The sequence below is a fragment of the Xenopus laevis genome, chromosome 8L (assembly GCF_017654675.1).
Source record: "Xenopus laevis strain J_2021 chromosome 8L, Xenopus_laevis_v10.1, whole genome shotgun sequence".
Classification (NCBI taxonomy): Eukaryota; Metazoa; Chordata; class Amphibia; order Anura; family Pipidae; genus Xenopus; species Xenopus laevis.
Genome location: NC_054385.1, coordinates 22,607,682 through 22,624,311, shown reverse-complemented (window position 1 = coordinate 22,624,311; position 16,630 = coordinate 22,607,682). Strand labels below are relative to the sequence as shown.

The 16,630-nt window shown below is 39.6% G+C and overlaps 2 long non-coding RNA genes across 4 annotated transcripts in view; one reads left to right on the top strand and one right to left on the bottom strand.

The window, feature by feature from the left end:
* LOC108698301 overlaps positions 1–12,187 on the top strand; it is a 46,930-nt gene extending 34,743 nt beyond the window's left edge. For all 3 annotated transcript variants that reach the window (XR_005963257.1, XR_005963256.1, XR_001932610.2), the window contains exons 2-3: positions 11,465–11,546; positions 11,872–12,187. This is a non-coding gene — a long non-coding RNA (uncharacterized LOC108698301). The remainder of the gene's footprint in view (positions 1–11,464; positions 11,547–11,871) is intronic.
* Positions 1–15,797, bottom strand: part of LOC108698300 — a 50,471-nt gene extending 34,674 nt beyond the window's left edge. The window contains exon 1 of the long non-coding RNA XR_005963258.1: positions 15,527–15,797. This is a non-coding gene — a long non-coding RNA (uncharacterized LOC108698300). The remainder of the gene's footprint in view (positions 1–15,526) is intronic.
* Between the last annotated feature and the right edge of the window lie 833 nt (positions 15,798–16,630).

The following is a 16,630-nucleotide window of genomic DNA, read 5'->3' as shown; positions in this document are numbered from 1 at the left end:
TACCCTTTAAAACTGTGACCCGAAGATCTTTGATGCTGTGAGTATTGCTGCAGAAGTGTGCTGCCACTGGGACATCTGTGTTGCCATGCTTGATGTTAAACCTGTGTGAGTTCATCCATTGGCGCAGTGTTTGTCCTGTTTCTCCCAGTGGAAGGAGTGGGAATTCAAACTCATGAGAAAGTTTAACACCCTAGAATGTGGCCTGACCAGAGACAGGAATTTTATGTCCAGATACGACTTTAACTAAGGGATATGACACCTAGAAAAAACACAGCTAAGGACAATCTACAACTTAAAAGACACTTTCCTAAGGCTGACTTCACATGAACTTGATACAGTTTCTAGAAGGGCCTCATGGGCACTTTGAAACTGTTCACTCCACTAAGGGGGGCCAAGAATAACTTTTCCTCCACAAAAGGTTCCCACAGAGTAAGCATCATGACAGCATAAGTCTCTTAAAGAAAAATGGCTTTTATTTCCAGTCGGCTGCAAACAAGTAAAAATAAAGGCAGTTTTCTTTCCAAAACAACAATGTCTTTCAGCAACAGTATAAGTAAAAATAACAAAAAAGGCAGTTATATTACAGACCTATGCACAGGTACATAGGATCCTTAGTGTCAGGAACCCAGACTCTCTTTTCCTGTCTCTCTCAGTCAAAGATCATGAGAGACTGACCAGCCTGGGTTTTAAGGAGTACTGATTAGACCCAGCTGGTCAGTCATTAGCACGTCACTCTGCTACAATAAGGATAATAAGATATGGAGATCCAAATAACAGAGAGCATTCTGGATAAACGATTCCATACCTGTATTAGGCCTCTTACACAGTCATTTTTGTTAGCGCTCCCCTGCAGGATGATGGATGATGGATAATGCTGCATTTGGCACATGACTGCACCACAAAAAGTACAATTTCATAGGAAAGATAGTTCTGTGTTTCTTCCTGAGTTCCCCAGTGCTGGAATCTTTGAAAGATGCACCACATAGATAAGTGGGCAGAAATTGTTAGTTTAAGAGACTTTACTGTGCTAAGGTTACATCACAATTAGTAACATAGTAAGTAAAAATAAACAGTTATAAAGTAAATTAAGAACCCCTTATTGTAAAATTAGGATATTATAAGCCACAGAAGAGCTACGTGATTATTAAAGTGCTTGGCCGTCGGCCTTGTGCTTTTATATGATCATGGAACTCCAGTGACTTCTAATATCCTCATATTTTACAACAGGGCATCATTTATTGTAATACATAAGCTTTAAGGAGTCATGTGACAGAAACTACATCACTAAGCACCGATTATAACTGGTGACACCGCTAAGCACGGTTTTTAACTATATTAAACTACAGGATATTCATGACATGTGTATTATAAATTTACTAATTTCCACTCAATCCCAAACTCCACACAACTTGGATCAACTGATAAAGGTCCTAGTGTCTAGTTACACTATCTGTTTGACTTTTTGCTGCACAAAAAAAGTTAATGGAAAAATTACTGCCAGACAGCATTAAAAATTGTATTACTATAAAAATCATATTACTATATTAACTCACATTCTATGACCTGTTTCAAACTACTACAACACACCACAAAGAAATCAGATTGTCCATAATATTGAATATTTTCAGTTGTTCCAGTGGAGTTGTCCTGCAGCTATACTGATTAACAAATGCCTTTGGCATCTTTCTGCCCCTTTAGCCAAAGGCAACAGTTGCAGATCTCTGCCTTGTTAGCAATTGCATCTTCCAAAAACAGTTTTAAGCAATGTTTACAAGAATATAAAACTTTAGAATGTTTTATTAGGAAATAATGAAAATACTGCAGGATTAGCCGGTGTAAAAGCATAGAGACAGTCTTCCATTGTCTCACAACCATTGACCATTGAGTGCTTGTCAGGTGATTTATATTCAAGCATAGTCACAGGGTGATTTTTTTAGAGGGGAGGCCAATTAGGGAAGTCTCTAAAGAGATTCTTATATAAATCCCGGGGATAATTCCATGTGTAATACCCCCACAACACACGGCAGGATAAATGCAGTGCCAGTTTTATGCACATCTCCCCCCAAAATACTTTTCATGAAAATTGTAAAGCCAGTTTTATGTATAATACCCAGTACACATGCCAAGATAAATTCAGTGCCAATTTCACACATCTGGCATACAAGGCAGGGTAAATACAGAATTAAATATAAAATGCAGCCAAGACACATACAGTGCCAGTTTCAAGCATAATTCCCCAGAACACATGCCATATTAAATGCAAATAGACATACAATTACATTTATGTGCCAACAATAATCTTTAGTCCAGGGGTGTCCAAAAGGTAGAGCGGGATCTACCAGTAGACTTTAGTTCAGGGATCTGCAACCTTGGCTCTCCAGCTGTTAAGGAACTACAAGTCCCACAATGCATTTGCCTTTAGACTCCTTCATTAGACTCCTTCATTGCATTGTGGGACTTGTAGTTCCTTAACAGCTGGAGAGCCAAGGTTGCAGATCCCTGCTTTAGTTGGTGATCAGTAGATCTCAAGACAACGAATAGACAACAAATAGGTTGACTAAATGACCTTCCTGTTTCATTCTTTTCATTCAGATATTAATTACACTAAGGTTACATAAGAAATACAGGTATGGGACACATTAATCAGAATGCTTGGGACCTGAGGTTTTCTGGGATTTTTCTGTAATTTAGATCTTCATACTTTAAGTCTGCTAGAAAATCATGTAAACATTAAACAAACCCAATAGGCTGGTTTTGCTTCCAATAAGGATTAATTATATCTTAGTTGGAAACAAGTACAAGGTAATGTTTTATTATTACAGCTGAAAAGGAAATCAATTTAAAAAAAAATGGAGTCTATGGGAGACAGGTTTTCTGTAATTGGGATTTTTCTGGATAAGGAGTTTCTGGATAAAGGATAGTAGTTGTTTCTTAAATTTAGAAATATAAATTCTCTCATAAATCAATATACTATTTAAGTAATATTTTTGTCAGGGCCTTACTGGCTCAGTCAGGACCAAGGAGGAAGCCAAATAGGGTAACAAAGTCCAAGTGAGGTATCAGAAGGGTTAAACAAAGTTTGTGGTCTTTATCCAGGCAGAGAGTCAAAGACAGGCAGCAAGATTAATGATCAGAAAGAAAGCCAAGGTAAAGATCAGGGAAACAGTCCAAAAATATAAGCACAAGCACACCCAGGAATGTACAATACAAATCCTATACACGGGCAGTGTATCTGTTTTTTCAAGTTTTAAATTGGCGCGATTGTGCTGCGTATTGACGCCGGCATCACGTGCCGGCGTGACGATGTCACCGCGCCATGAATGCAGCATCTTCCCCTGGGCGCCGCTCTCGTGAGCGGTGTGGCGGAGGAGAGAAGTGCCGTCAGGCGCTCCTCGCAATTTTCCATGGAACAGAATGCTAACAATGCTTTTATGGATGTAGATCATAATGGGACAACATCACTAAGAGTAGACCCCACGTTAGTAATTTATGGGCGCTCCTGCCTTAGTCACAGAAACATGTTACAGAAAGGATACAGGGCTTTGAGAAATGATACAACTAATCCTAACCTGGCACCAGACTTCCACCAAACTAAAGCCTTTCTTTATATATTATTTATCTGTATATGTTATAGAGCTTAAGATCTACCATTTCTACACTTTGCAAATACTGCTCCCTTAATGGTAGGGGTGTTGGGGCATGGTCCTTGGTCTAGTTAACTTTCTGCAAGCAGACAGCACCATTAAATTACTAGCTCATTTAATTACAGCTGATTTATGCTGCTCCATGGAACTGTGTGTGAAGTTCCAAGTACATAAAACTTTGTCCTCCCATTGAAACAGTGTCCAAAACTCTATTAAACCCTTCTATCTATTTATACTTTGGTCTGTTACAGGACAGTCATTACCAGTTATAGATCTCTGTAAAATAGTGCAGAAATGCATGAAAATTTTAAAACATTTTTCAGATAGTGTTTGTAAATTTGTAGACTTTGCAATCAGTTCAGTTTTGGTATAGTTCATAAAATTCATAAAACTGGCCCACAGAAAAAAAATTAACTACAAAGGTGGAAAAAGTGTATTCACAAAATTGGAATTATGCTTTTGTCAATATTAAGGCTTAATGCAACAATTTTGTTAGAACAAACGTTGACAAAGTTATTAAATGGGAAACTTGCTCTTTCAGAAATCATTTATGAACAGTGCTCCTCACACAGCTAGGAGATCCATATTTCTAGCCAACTACCATTGCTCTGTTTAAGAGTTCATAACACATACTGGTTGAGGAACTATCCCATATTTTAAGAAAAACTGTCAAAAATGCCTATGCTGCCTGAAATTGGGTAACATTTTTGGACTGCACATATGTGAGTATAACACAGTGCCATACATGCATTTTACTTACCTTCCCAGTCATCCTTAGATGCATGGGAAGGTAAGTAAATGCAAGTATGGCACTGTGTTTGTTTGTTTTTGTCCAAGCCAGTGTATTCTTTTCCTAAAATGAACAGTGGCCCAGAGATAAAACATAGCATTTTTTCACTTGGGGTGCATAACATACTCAAGCTTGCATCATCATACTTGGTAGGCGCAAAGACACTTTGGGCAGATACATGGGAGTACAAGTACAGGTATGGGATAGTGATGTGCGGGTCGAGCTTTTCCGCCATTGCTACACAGCAGCTTCTTTATATGACTGATAGTAGTGTCTGAATCAAACACGTCATTTTACCAGTGCAGGGCAACAGTATATTTTATTTCATTACTTTAAAACACTTTCATTATGTGGTGTTACTGTTTAAATAACGTACAGGGTACTGTTTTATTATTACAGGGAAAAAGTTTTGGTTAAAATAGAATCTATGGGTAAAGGCCTTTCTGTAATTTGGAGCTTTCTGGATAATACACAGTTTATTATGACCGCACATCTGGCTGCATTCCAATTTATTTGCCGTAAGTTAAGGATGTAAGGAAATAGATAGTGCTAAAGAAAGGATAAATGACATACACATATTTTGATTGAAAACAAACAGGCCTCCAGGCCTCCTAGGAGTAGAGTAATCTCCACAAAACCAATTAGGACCGCTTCAAACTCACCACCACTTAGCTGCTCCCATATGGTGCCGGGTGCTCAGTCCGCAGCGTCCCCACTGCCAACAATAGATACACGTACAGGAGGACGGCACTCCGGTAAAAAAACAGGTTTTTATTGCTGGGTACTGTAGAAATACATCGGCCTTACGCGTTTCGGGAACACCTTCCCTTGGTCAAAGGCTTCCTATGACTAAGGGAAGGTGTTCCCGAAACGCGTAAGGCCGATGTATTTCTACAGTACCGAGCAATAAAAACCTGTTTTTTTACCGGAGTGCCGTCCTCCTATACGTGTATCTAGGAGTAGAGTAAGCCATCTAGCTGGGCTCTGTTGCACCCTTGCCCTTCCTTTTGTATTACTTTCCTTTTATAAATTTTTTACCCAACTTAGCCAGTTTGAAAATAAAAATGTCTGTTGCAGAGCAACTGTTTTAATCAATGCATTACAAAACATGCAAATTACAAAATAAATACAAATTAGTTGAGAAAATACAATTTTATTTGAGATGTACTGCCAGAAAACAGTAAGTTACTACCCCTTTAATCAGGGAAATCTATATAGATATATTTAATATTCTTTTATCTGTACCAGGCTGAATCTGCTTATAAATGTATCCCAGAAAATGCACAGCCAGACGTATGCTCAACTTAGACTGACACAGCCACCACAAGGCACTGATTGAATCTTTTTTGGCAGGAGTGGCATCTATCTCCCCTCCTTCTGCATTAATACCCATCTACCGTAATAGGTTTTAACAAGCTGCTGACTCAGCCCTAAGTCCCTCTGCACTGACATATGAGCCAGTCGGCTCTGAGAGCAGGCCAGCATTTCTTTTCAGTAAGACGCCTGTCTTGCTACTCCAAATGCTTGAGGGAAATAAAAGTAGGGGTACTGCAAACTGCAAAAATCCCCAAAGATCTGTAATCTAAAAAGTCGAGATAGCTAATATTATGAATTGATAATCAATATTCAAGGGAAAACCTGGTAACAGTCTGTGTAATGCAGACTGACAGAATGGTGTCCTCTGTCACAGGCTGCTGAACTAATAAAAGCCACTGATATCTCTAGAAAACAAACGGTCATGAATACATTTACGAATACATATAGTTTAGTATTGATTCATGGAAACATTCCTGCTGCCTGTGACCACACAGGTCATATATAACCTTTCAAAGCCACACAATATTGGAGTGTTCTAACTAGGAACTAGGGGTAGGCAGAAGAGGGATGTGCCTAGGGCGCAAAGTTTGGGGGGTGCCAGGCATGTAGCCTACCCCTAGTCCACCATTGAAAAGGGTTAAGTGGGTGCCACTCTCTGTTTCTTTGCTCACGTTTGCGAGCGCATCCTTGTTTGCGTGCGGGCTTCCTCATTTGCTGCGCCCAGCTGGCACTGTCTGTACCTTTTTAGGTACATTAGGTACAGGTGCTGGACAGTATATAGACCCAATCCCACCAATCCCAGTGGGGTCTGATACATTGCTGTATTGGTGAATGATTTTGCCTTGGGCCAATAAACCACATCCAAGCACTTTTCAACTTATTCAGTGTGCTGCAGTAAAAATGTATAAAAAGCTTTCAAGCAGTAAAGAGAGGTTCCTGCCAAGCTGGGTTTTAAATAAAGGCCACAAAGGCAGGTTTAACAGTTGCACTTGATTAAAATGCTAAATAACACAGAAAACACAATTATTAATTGTTAGCAGAGTAACTGGGTAATCTGGAGTTGCAGTGACAGTCAGGGCTCTTACCAGTATGATGCAAGCATGGTTGAGACTATATTCTCCTCACAAGATGCAGAAGAAGGAAGGATATAACATCACCTCATGGAGATTATTCCCAGAATGCACATTTTTCAATGAAACTTTATGAACACACAACAACATGAACACTGACACCTACTGGCAGAAGTAAACAACAGTATAACTGTGATAAAAATAACTTCCCCTGGTGGTCTAGGGGTGCACTGTTGTGGCTCCATAAGGCGTTCATGCCCGCATCTTGTCTTCCTTATAGACGCGGACGCGCTGGCGTGATGATATCAGCGTGCAGAGGCGCTCAGTGGCGCGAAATTCAAACGATACAAAAGGGATTTTAGCTAGCTGTTCATTACCCGTGATAGGAGTTTGTTCCTAGTGCTTTCTGAGCTTTTTCTAAACCTGTTTTGAACCTGTTTGATTCCTGTTGTGACCCCTGCCTGGCTTTTGACTATTCTCACCTCTGGATCCTGACCCTTGCTTGAATACCGACTACCTCTTCTGCTTAACCCTTCTGATTGACTTCCTGGTTTGACCCTTGCCTGCTGACTACGTTTATTCTCTGCCCCCGACCTGATCTGACTACTCTATTGCCTAACGTCTTGTACCGCGATCTTCAGCCTAAAAGACTCTAGCTAACAGTCGTGCCACTCTGCCTATCCAGAACCTCTAGCCTTGCACCTTTCGTTTAAGTCCTGGTGGCATCCAAGTAGCTGAGGGCTCCTCCCGAGGCCAAAGGCAGTCACACTACAGGCGAAGCACGAGCCGAGACCAGGGTGATTGGCATTTGTTCTGGTGTTGGGTGCCGACCTTGACACTAACACAGTATATGAGAGAGAAGATTTTTGTTGCTAACTGATAGTGTACACACACTAGTCTAACACCCCCACTCAACAAATACTTCTCACATTAGTTCCATTCTTGTTCTCAGCTTCTTCAATTTGGATCTTGGCAGTTGCTTTGTCATGGCATCTGTTATCATATTGTCAGTCTCACAGTAGACAAGCTCAATCACATTTTGTTCCAGTAGATCCCGCAGGTAGTGATGTCTAACATATTGATGCTTGGTTCTGGCATTGATGTTTTCACTGTTTGCAAGCTTTATACATCCTTGGTTGTCCTCATATAGAACTATTGGCTGAGGCATGGGATCAACAAGGTCTTCTAGAAGTTGGCACAACCAAAACACTTCTTGACTAACATGAGCTGCTGAGATGTATTCTGCTTCTGTAGAAGATAATGCCACAGAGATTAGCTTTTTGCTAGACCAGGATATTGGGCTGTTAACTAACTTGAACAAGTAGCCACTTGTAGATTTGCGAGTACTTGGGTCACCCGCCCAGTCTGAGGCCACATATCCTGTGAGTTCTAGGTCACCACTTGAAGATATTTTTAAATGTAAGTCTTTGGTTTGACTGAGGTATTGCATTACTCTTTTAATTGCATTCCAGTCTCTTTGACGAGGTTTACTTACACATCTGCAAAGAATTGACATGGCAGCACATATATCTGGATGTGTAGTGGTGGCAATGTACAAGAGTGCCCCCACTGCTTGTCTGTATTTTTCATTGTTTGGCAGCAGATCTTCTCCTTCCAATTTTAAGTAGGCTGTGTCTATTGGTGTGCTCACACCTTTGCATTCTGTCATGCCAAACTGAGGATAACACAAATGTTGGTACTTTGATTTAACAGAAAACTTCCATCATCCTCTCTTTGTATATGAATTCCTAGGTAGTAGGTCACATCTCCTAGGTCCCTGGTTTCAAAGTGCTTGTTGAGAGTTCTGTTGAGCATTGAAATTTCCTCATACTCTTTGTGAGCAATTATCAAATCATTAACATTGAGTAGTAAATACATCCACTCCTCACCTATGTGTTTGCAATATAAACATGTATCAGCTTTACTTCTTGTGAAGCCTTTATCTAACAAGACTTTATTAATCTTTGAGTTCCATGCCCTAGCTGATTGCTTCAGCCCATAGAGTGATTTGCTTAACTTACACACACAATGGTTCTCTCCTTCTTTCACATAACCTTTTGGTTGTGTCATGTACAATTCCTCTACTATGTCACCATTGAGAAAGGCTATTCATGATGTCTCACAATCATATTCTTTACAGCTGCAATAGCCATTAAAGTTCTAAAAGTACAGGAGCAAAAGTAGCATCATAATCTTCTCCATTCTTTTGTGAAAACCCCTTTGCAAAGAATCGTGCCTTGTATTTATGGACTTTACCTTCAGAATCACATTTTTTTATTTTTTTTTATAACTTGTTTTTATTTGAAGTGACAAAGCAAAATCACAAGACATACTTTTACAGATTTCCATGAAGCAGATATCACAGTGATTATGATAATAAATATAAACATGTCAATAACAATTTAAACATTCAGCTCAGTTATGGCGAATAGCATGGGGGGGTAGATCCTATGAGGATTAGTTTAAATAAAATGTCAGTAATCTGTTAGTTTGGTGACTTCTGGGAGGTGCAGTATCGGGTTGTATTGATTCTTGTTGTAACACTGCTAGGTATTGAGATGATTCCATGATCAAAGGGTGGTTTTTGAGGGTTTCCATATCATACCATGATGTATGTCGAAAGGTGTGGATTGTGAGGCATTTGATTCGGTGCGGGAGGTGCGATATATAGGTAGACCAGGTGTCAAAGAATTTCGATGTATCGTGTTCTTTCCTGGTTACGGTTTCCAACCAGTCCATATATGTAATGTAACTTTTGTTTTACTAATATCAGTGGTGGGGGGTCAGCATGTAGCCATTGTTGTAATATTGTTTTCCTGGCTGCTGCAGCCAGTCTTCCCATGAGGTGTTTGTCAGTTTTTGTTATTTGTGTAAACGAAATAGAGTTACTGAATAGTGCCCATTCTATATGTGCTTGGAGGGGTTTCCCAATCATCTGTGCACTGTATGAAATGACTTCTTTCCAAAAAGATTGCATTAATGGACAAGACCATATGGTATGTATTAGGTTTGCTGCAGGAGCGTGGCATTTTAAGCAGTTATCTGAGGAGAGGTTACCCATCTTAAATCTTCTAATTGGTGTAAGATATGAGTTATGAAGAATTTGTAGTGACATTTCCTGATATCTACTTGCCGGAAGTAGTGTCATAATTTTAGTATGCTGTTTCAAAATGTCTGATTCTGTAGTGTTGGGTAATTCCGTAGTCCATTTATAGTTAGGTTTGTCATTATCATCTATGTTTAATATTGGTCTAATGGTTTGATAAATGTGTGAAGTTGTGAGTTTCTTATTCTTGTGTTTCCATAGTTGGTTTAGTTGGTTGATTTGTCATTATTTGTTAGTAGTTGTATTGTAGCGTTCGCAAAGTGAATGATCTGCATACTTAAGTACAGATGGGCGTTTGTAAAAGGAAACTTGTCTGTCAGTTTATTTAAAGAGAATACTGAATATTTGTTATCTAGTATGTCGTGTATGTTGTGCAGGCCGTTAACACTCCAGTAATACAGAATAGGATTTCGAATACCAGGTGTAAAGTTTTTGTTGTCTATCCATGATAAGTAAGGGGAAATGTATTGTGATATATTTTGTTTTTTTCTGACTGAATACCATGCTTTATAAGTATCCAGGAAGAACGGGTTATTTTTCATGTGTGCTGGAATGTTATGTAGAGGTGTATGCAATAGATAATTTAGGGAGTAATTGTCAGTTTGATATTGGTCCAAAGAGAGCGTAGTTTATAAGTCTCTATTAAGAAGCCAGTCTCCTGCATATCGAAGAAGGGCTGCTTCGTTATAAACCTTGATGTTGGGGAAATTAAGACCGCCATAAGTTTTAGGTTGTTGTAGTTTAAAGAGACTAATTCTTGGGCATTTTTTATTCCATATGAAGGATCTAAATATTTGGTTTGATCGTTTCTGATCGGATGGTTTAATACAGTATGGCAGCATCTGTATTGGGTACAAAAGTTTAGGGAATAAAATAATTTTAATGAAGTGTATTCTGCCTAGGAATGAAAGATTAATGTGTCGCCATTGCAGCGTTTCCCGTTGTATGGTGTCAATTATTTTCCTAATGTTTAAGGAGTATAGATCTTTATGATGTGAAGGGATTCTGATGCCGAGATATTTAATATTTTGGTTTGGTTTTTTTAAACGGGAAGTGTGGAAGCCAATCTGTATTTCTCGTATGACATAATTGAAGGGCTTCTGATTTGTCAAGATTGATTTGAAATCCTGCTATCTTGCCAAATCTCTGTATAATCTGTAAGATGGTGGGGATTTCTGTTTTTGGTTGATTGACAAAAAGCAGGATATCGTCTGCAAAAGCTGTCACTTTAAGAGTTGTTTGTCCTATCTGTATCCCCTGCAGTTGTTGGCATTTTAATATGTGTCTTAGCAACGGATCGATTGCTATATTGAAGAAAAGGGGCGATAGTGGGCATCCTTGGCGCGTACCTTTTACTGATTACAAATCTATCTGAATTAGTGTTATTAACCGTTAAGAAGGTAGTGGGTGATAGATATAATGTTTTGTATAGGTTGAAGGTCTGGATGCCGAAGTGTTGGAACTTAAGCAGTCGGCGTAAATGTGCATGTGATATCCTATCAAACGCTTTGTCTGCATCTAAATTTATTTTTTCTAGGTTACTGTGATAGACTGCAGTTATTATTTTCCTGAGCGCTTGGACTGGGTGACGGTGTTTGATGAAACCTACTTGGTGTTCGGTAAGTATAGAAGGCAGTATTTGTTGCAGTCTATCTGCCATTATCTTAGTCAGTATTTTGAGGTCTTGATTAAGCAGTGATATTGGTCTATAAGATGCTGGGTCTGTTAAATCTCTTCCCTCCTTGGGAATCAGTATTATTCTAGCAACATTGGCTTCATGCCATAGGGGTGTGCCTTGTAAAGTGTCATTATATAGTTTAGAGAGAATGGGCGTTATATCTGGAGACATGTGTTTATAAAATTCTGCTGAAAGGCCATCTGGTCCCGGTGTTTTCCCATTTTTTAATTGTGTAATTATGTACGAAATTTCTTTCTCTGTTATAGGTGCGTCTAATATCTCACGGTCATGAACCGTCAATTTATGGAGGTCTGCTTCCTGTAAGAATTTTAAACCGTCTTGTGGATCATCAGGGGAAGACCTGTAGAATTTCCTGAAGTGTTCGGCAATTATGTCTCTAATTTGTTTCACATCATGTGTACATCCACTAGATGTTTTGATTTTTCGTATGTATGTATTGCGGATTTTTCTTTTAGCTATTTGTGCCAGTAATTTCCCTGATTTGTTACCATATCTGTAGAATTTGTTTGCTGTATGACTTGATTTGTGTGCTTTTTCCGTTAATAAAGTATCAAAAAGTTATTTTGTTTCTTTGTATTTATTCTTGTCTTCTTGAGTGTTTGTTGTTTTGAAAGTTGTGTAGTGTTTGGTTAGTTGTTTTTGTAGAATGTATAATCTTTGGTTGTAGGATATGTGTGTCTGTACGTGTCATAGATTTGCAATGTGTCACATGTTGTGTGCATGGGTTTTGCCCTGTTGCGTGAGTGTGTAGTAGGCTTGCCTGATTTGTCCATGAAATCATCCCAAACCGCATTGAAGTCTCCTCCTAACACGAGATTTGCAGCCTCCCAGGAAGTTATTTTCTGTAACACATCTGCAAAAAAAGATTTGTTGTCGTCATTAGGTGCATAAATATTCATTATTGTGTATTTGGTACCAGCAATATCTATGTCTACTATCAGATAACGGCCGTTCCTATCTTTGTAGATTCTTGAGATAGTACATGGTAGATTTTTGCTAATCAGTATTGCAGTATTGCTATTTTTTGTTTTCCTGTAGGCTGAGAGAATGTTGATTTTATCCGTGTAGTTTAGGAGCTTGAAAATGACTTGTCTTGGTCTTTTGGTTTCTGCGGTTAGTGGAGGACCGATTCTGTGGAATCTTTCTATCAGGAAGTTGGATTGGCCTTATTCCATTTTTAGGAGAGATGGAAGGGTAGTATGCAGGAACAAGTCCAGCTCCGTTCCTTTGACCGATTCCAGAATGCCGACAATACGGAGATTGTTTCTCCTACTCCTGTTTTCTAAGTCGTCCACTTTCTCTGCCAAAATTGTAATTTCTCTTTGTTGTGTGTCGAGAAGTTGTTGTGATTTTTCCAGTTCATCTTCCAACCTACCAATTCTCTGTTCAGCATCTGTTAGTCTCTGATTTTGGTTAGTTAGTTGTTGAAGCACTTCTGTTACTGATTCTTTTATAGTGTCCAGTTTTTTATCCAGCCATGGGCCTAGTATTTTCATCAGGTCTTCTGCTTGGTTTGGTTCCGTTTCTGAATCAGTTTCTTGAGCGGCTTTTTTGGTTTTCAGTTTTGGTTGTTTTGGTTGTTTTTGTGATTTCACATTGGAATGGCCCAGGTATTTGTCCATTGTCCATTCAGTTTCTGAGTCTGATGGATCAGCACCTTGGGCCGCTTTTTTGAGTTTAGATTTTGTCTGTTTTTGTGATTTTGTAGTTGAATGGCCTAGGTATTTATCCATGGTTGGTAGTGGATAGTTGTACGGTGAATATTTGTAGTCAAAACTTTCGTGGGTAGTCAAGTAATGTAAGAATGGAAAGAGTTCCCAGAGCTGCAATGTTTCAGTTGTCTCCTCTTTATGGGCAAGGTGACAGTGTTTTTAGTCCATCATAATGTTGTGTGACGGGAAGTTGTAGTCCTGTATCGCTATTGGTGACAGGTTGGCACTTATTTCTGATGTGATCAGTCGATTTCCCGAATATGGCCAATATAAAGTGTAAAGGCACACTATGGTGGTCGCAATAAGGAAGTTTTTTTCCCTTTTCCTTTCTCCCTTCCTCCTCCCTCTTTCCTCCTTCCTCCTCTTTCCTATTTTACAAAGTTTGCTTGTAAGCGCGGGAGAGAGGTATTTCTTTAAGGTGTCGCAAGTGATAGGTAAGTATCCAACAAGGGTGTGGTGCTTGTTGGTGTTGGGTTATGCAGTTTAGATGGGGTCGCGTAGCAGCAGTGACCCAGAGGCTTAGTGATCTTAGTAGGCCGTGTGGTAATACCAAAGTGTGGGATCAAAGGCCTGAATAGATGGCACGTGTGGCTCCAGGTAGAGGGTGAGGAAGTGAGATTCAGGCCGTTATTTTTTTAAGTGGCCATGCGGAGAGTGTGTGTGCATATAATAGAGGCCTCGTGTGTGGCCTGCACCTCCGGTCTCTAATGACAGCAGTGTGAGGATTTATGGCTGAGGTATCCTCCCGTAACCGGAGCGTAGTGTGGCTTATGGGGAGTAAGAAGCGGGTGCAGTCACTCACCGAACACTTCCCAGTTGCGCCAAGGTGTAGCGTAGCTGCGCTCCAGTTTGGGTCCGCACTTCCGGGTCGGATCTGCACTTCCGGTTTCGCAAAGTATTTTGCTGTCAAGTCCACTGAATCCTGCTACCGAAGTATGGTTGTATGCAACCGGATCGGGTGAGTCTCCGCACTGCAATCGGATCCCCAAGATAGACAGGTCAGTCGGTGGGGGCTCCTATGCAAGGACGGTATCCTGCAAATCCGTCTGGGCCTTGGGTTATATGTTTCTCACCTTCCCGTAACCTGGATTCGCAGGGTCAGTTGCAATCAGGTGCATACACACCTACCGACCGATGTAGTGGTAGGGATGGCAGGGTGTAGCGAGCAGGTTTGGGTCCATGAGGTGCGTGCACTACTTGTGCGGCGACTTCCAGGGATAGCAATGGAGGAATGAGCCAAATAGCCGTGGCTATAGTTTCCCCTCACTATCCTGTTGATGATGACAGAGATATTGTGCAGTTGCCGTGTGATTAAAGGTGGCGATGGCACTTGATGGTGATCTCTGTACCGGAGCTCTTCTAAAACGCGGCCATCTTTGGGTCCGCCGCCGGAAGTCCTCACCATCACTTTATCCAGATTCACATTTAAAAACCCATTTACATCCAATGGCATGTTTACCTTGAGGTAACTCAGTAAGTTTCCAAGTTTGGGGCTGGTTGAGTGAAGCCATTTCTTCATCAGCTGCCTGAATCCACTTTTGCTTCTCAAGGATAGGCAAATTTTGCATTTGCTCCCATGATGCTGGTTCAGGCTGTAGTGCTGGACAAACCATATAGTTTATCTGGGATGCTCTTATTACTTCTTGCAGACTTTCTGATGGAAGTTGTGGAGGTTTCAATTTCTCCCTTTTCAGTTTCTGAATCACTTATACTGACCACAGTTTCAGTGTTCTCTAGTACTGGAGCTCTTCTGTAGATTTGGCAGTTGAAACTTTAGACATACAGAGCTTTCATCAATAATCACACTCCTGCTGACTGTTACTTTGTTGGTGCTTCCATGTCCCTTCTCTGATTAGCAGCATCTTTATTTTAAACTTCCAAGACTGGTAGTTCTAGTTAGTCAGATTGGCTACTGAGAACTTTGTACTGTTAGCAGCCATCACTTATGCTTTCTGACTTTTTCTATTGCTGACTAGTCAGAGTAATAGTTTCACATTTCATAGCCTTAGCACTATATACTACAAAAGACATCAAACAGATTCCCACACCGTGAATTTAGAAATATGTATAAAGCAATCTGGATATGTTCCCCTGATGACAGAGTAGACAAAAAAAATCAAAGCAGCATGAATTATGGATCATGAAACTATGTGGCACAAAAATCTTTCACAACAACTATATACTTTACCTTTTGATTCCTTAGGTCCCTGTTTCTTTGGTCCTCGGATGTTGCTGGAATTCTTCAAAATTAAAATCAGAAGGTAAAGCATACTGGGAGTTGTAATCCATCAACATCTGAATAAGAAGCAGCAGTGCAAAGCAGGGTCAGCATGGCCTGCCAGACTTTAAGGATCTCATATTCCAGACACCCAATAATCCATGACAACTGTGAAGATATCTGAACAAAACTGTTTTAGTTCACCTGCAAGACCAAAGTAGACATTTAGTTTATTCAACACAAAGGGGGATATTTGTCAAAATCTGAATTTTTAAGATTTTTTAAATAAAAAAAATCAGACCAAACTAGAATCCACGATTTGACCTTTTATTAAAAAAGCTTGATTTCATCGGTATGGGTAAAAACTCGATAAAGTCGAGAGAAAATTCTAACCATATGAATTTTTCTGAGTCTTTTCTTGAATTACTAGATTTTTTCGGGCTTTTTGCCGAAAAGCTTAGAATTTTGCCCAAAAAGGTCGGATTTTTGGACTAATTCCAGTGCAGACCACAAAAACTAGGATAGGGACATCTGCGACACAACCTCGGAAGGTCTGAGATGGGGAATTTTCGGATTTGGGCTTTTTTCTGCATTGGGCTTTAATAAATCTCGAAAAATATGAGTTAAAAAAAAAACCTGAAAAATTCGAGTTTTGCCCCAAAAAGCCAAACTGGAGTTTAATAAATAACCCCCTACTTTATGTAATAAAAGGTACAAAGTTAGTTAAAGGTCTGTTTTCTAGTTTTTAAAGAATCATAATAATATATATAATATATTATAAAATATATATATATATATAAAAAAGTACAAAGATTAAGTGAAAGTCATTTGTAAATGAACTAGACAGAACTGTTACCTGGGACCCACTAAACCATATTTAGTTGGTCCCACAGTAGAAATACTTTAAAATTAATTGTTAATAAGCAAACATATTGTAGGGAAGTGTTATTTGCCCTTTCCCTAACTGCATAACCCTGTGACTTTAAATCTGGAGTCACCAAAAACATGGCTGCTGCTTGCCTTGCAGTGAGACAGTTTTCAGCAACAGCCTGGCCAATCAGCAAGAAGGATTTA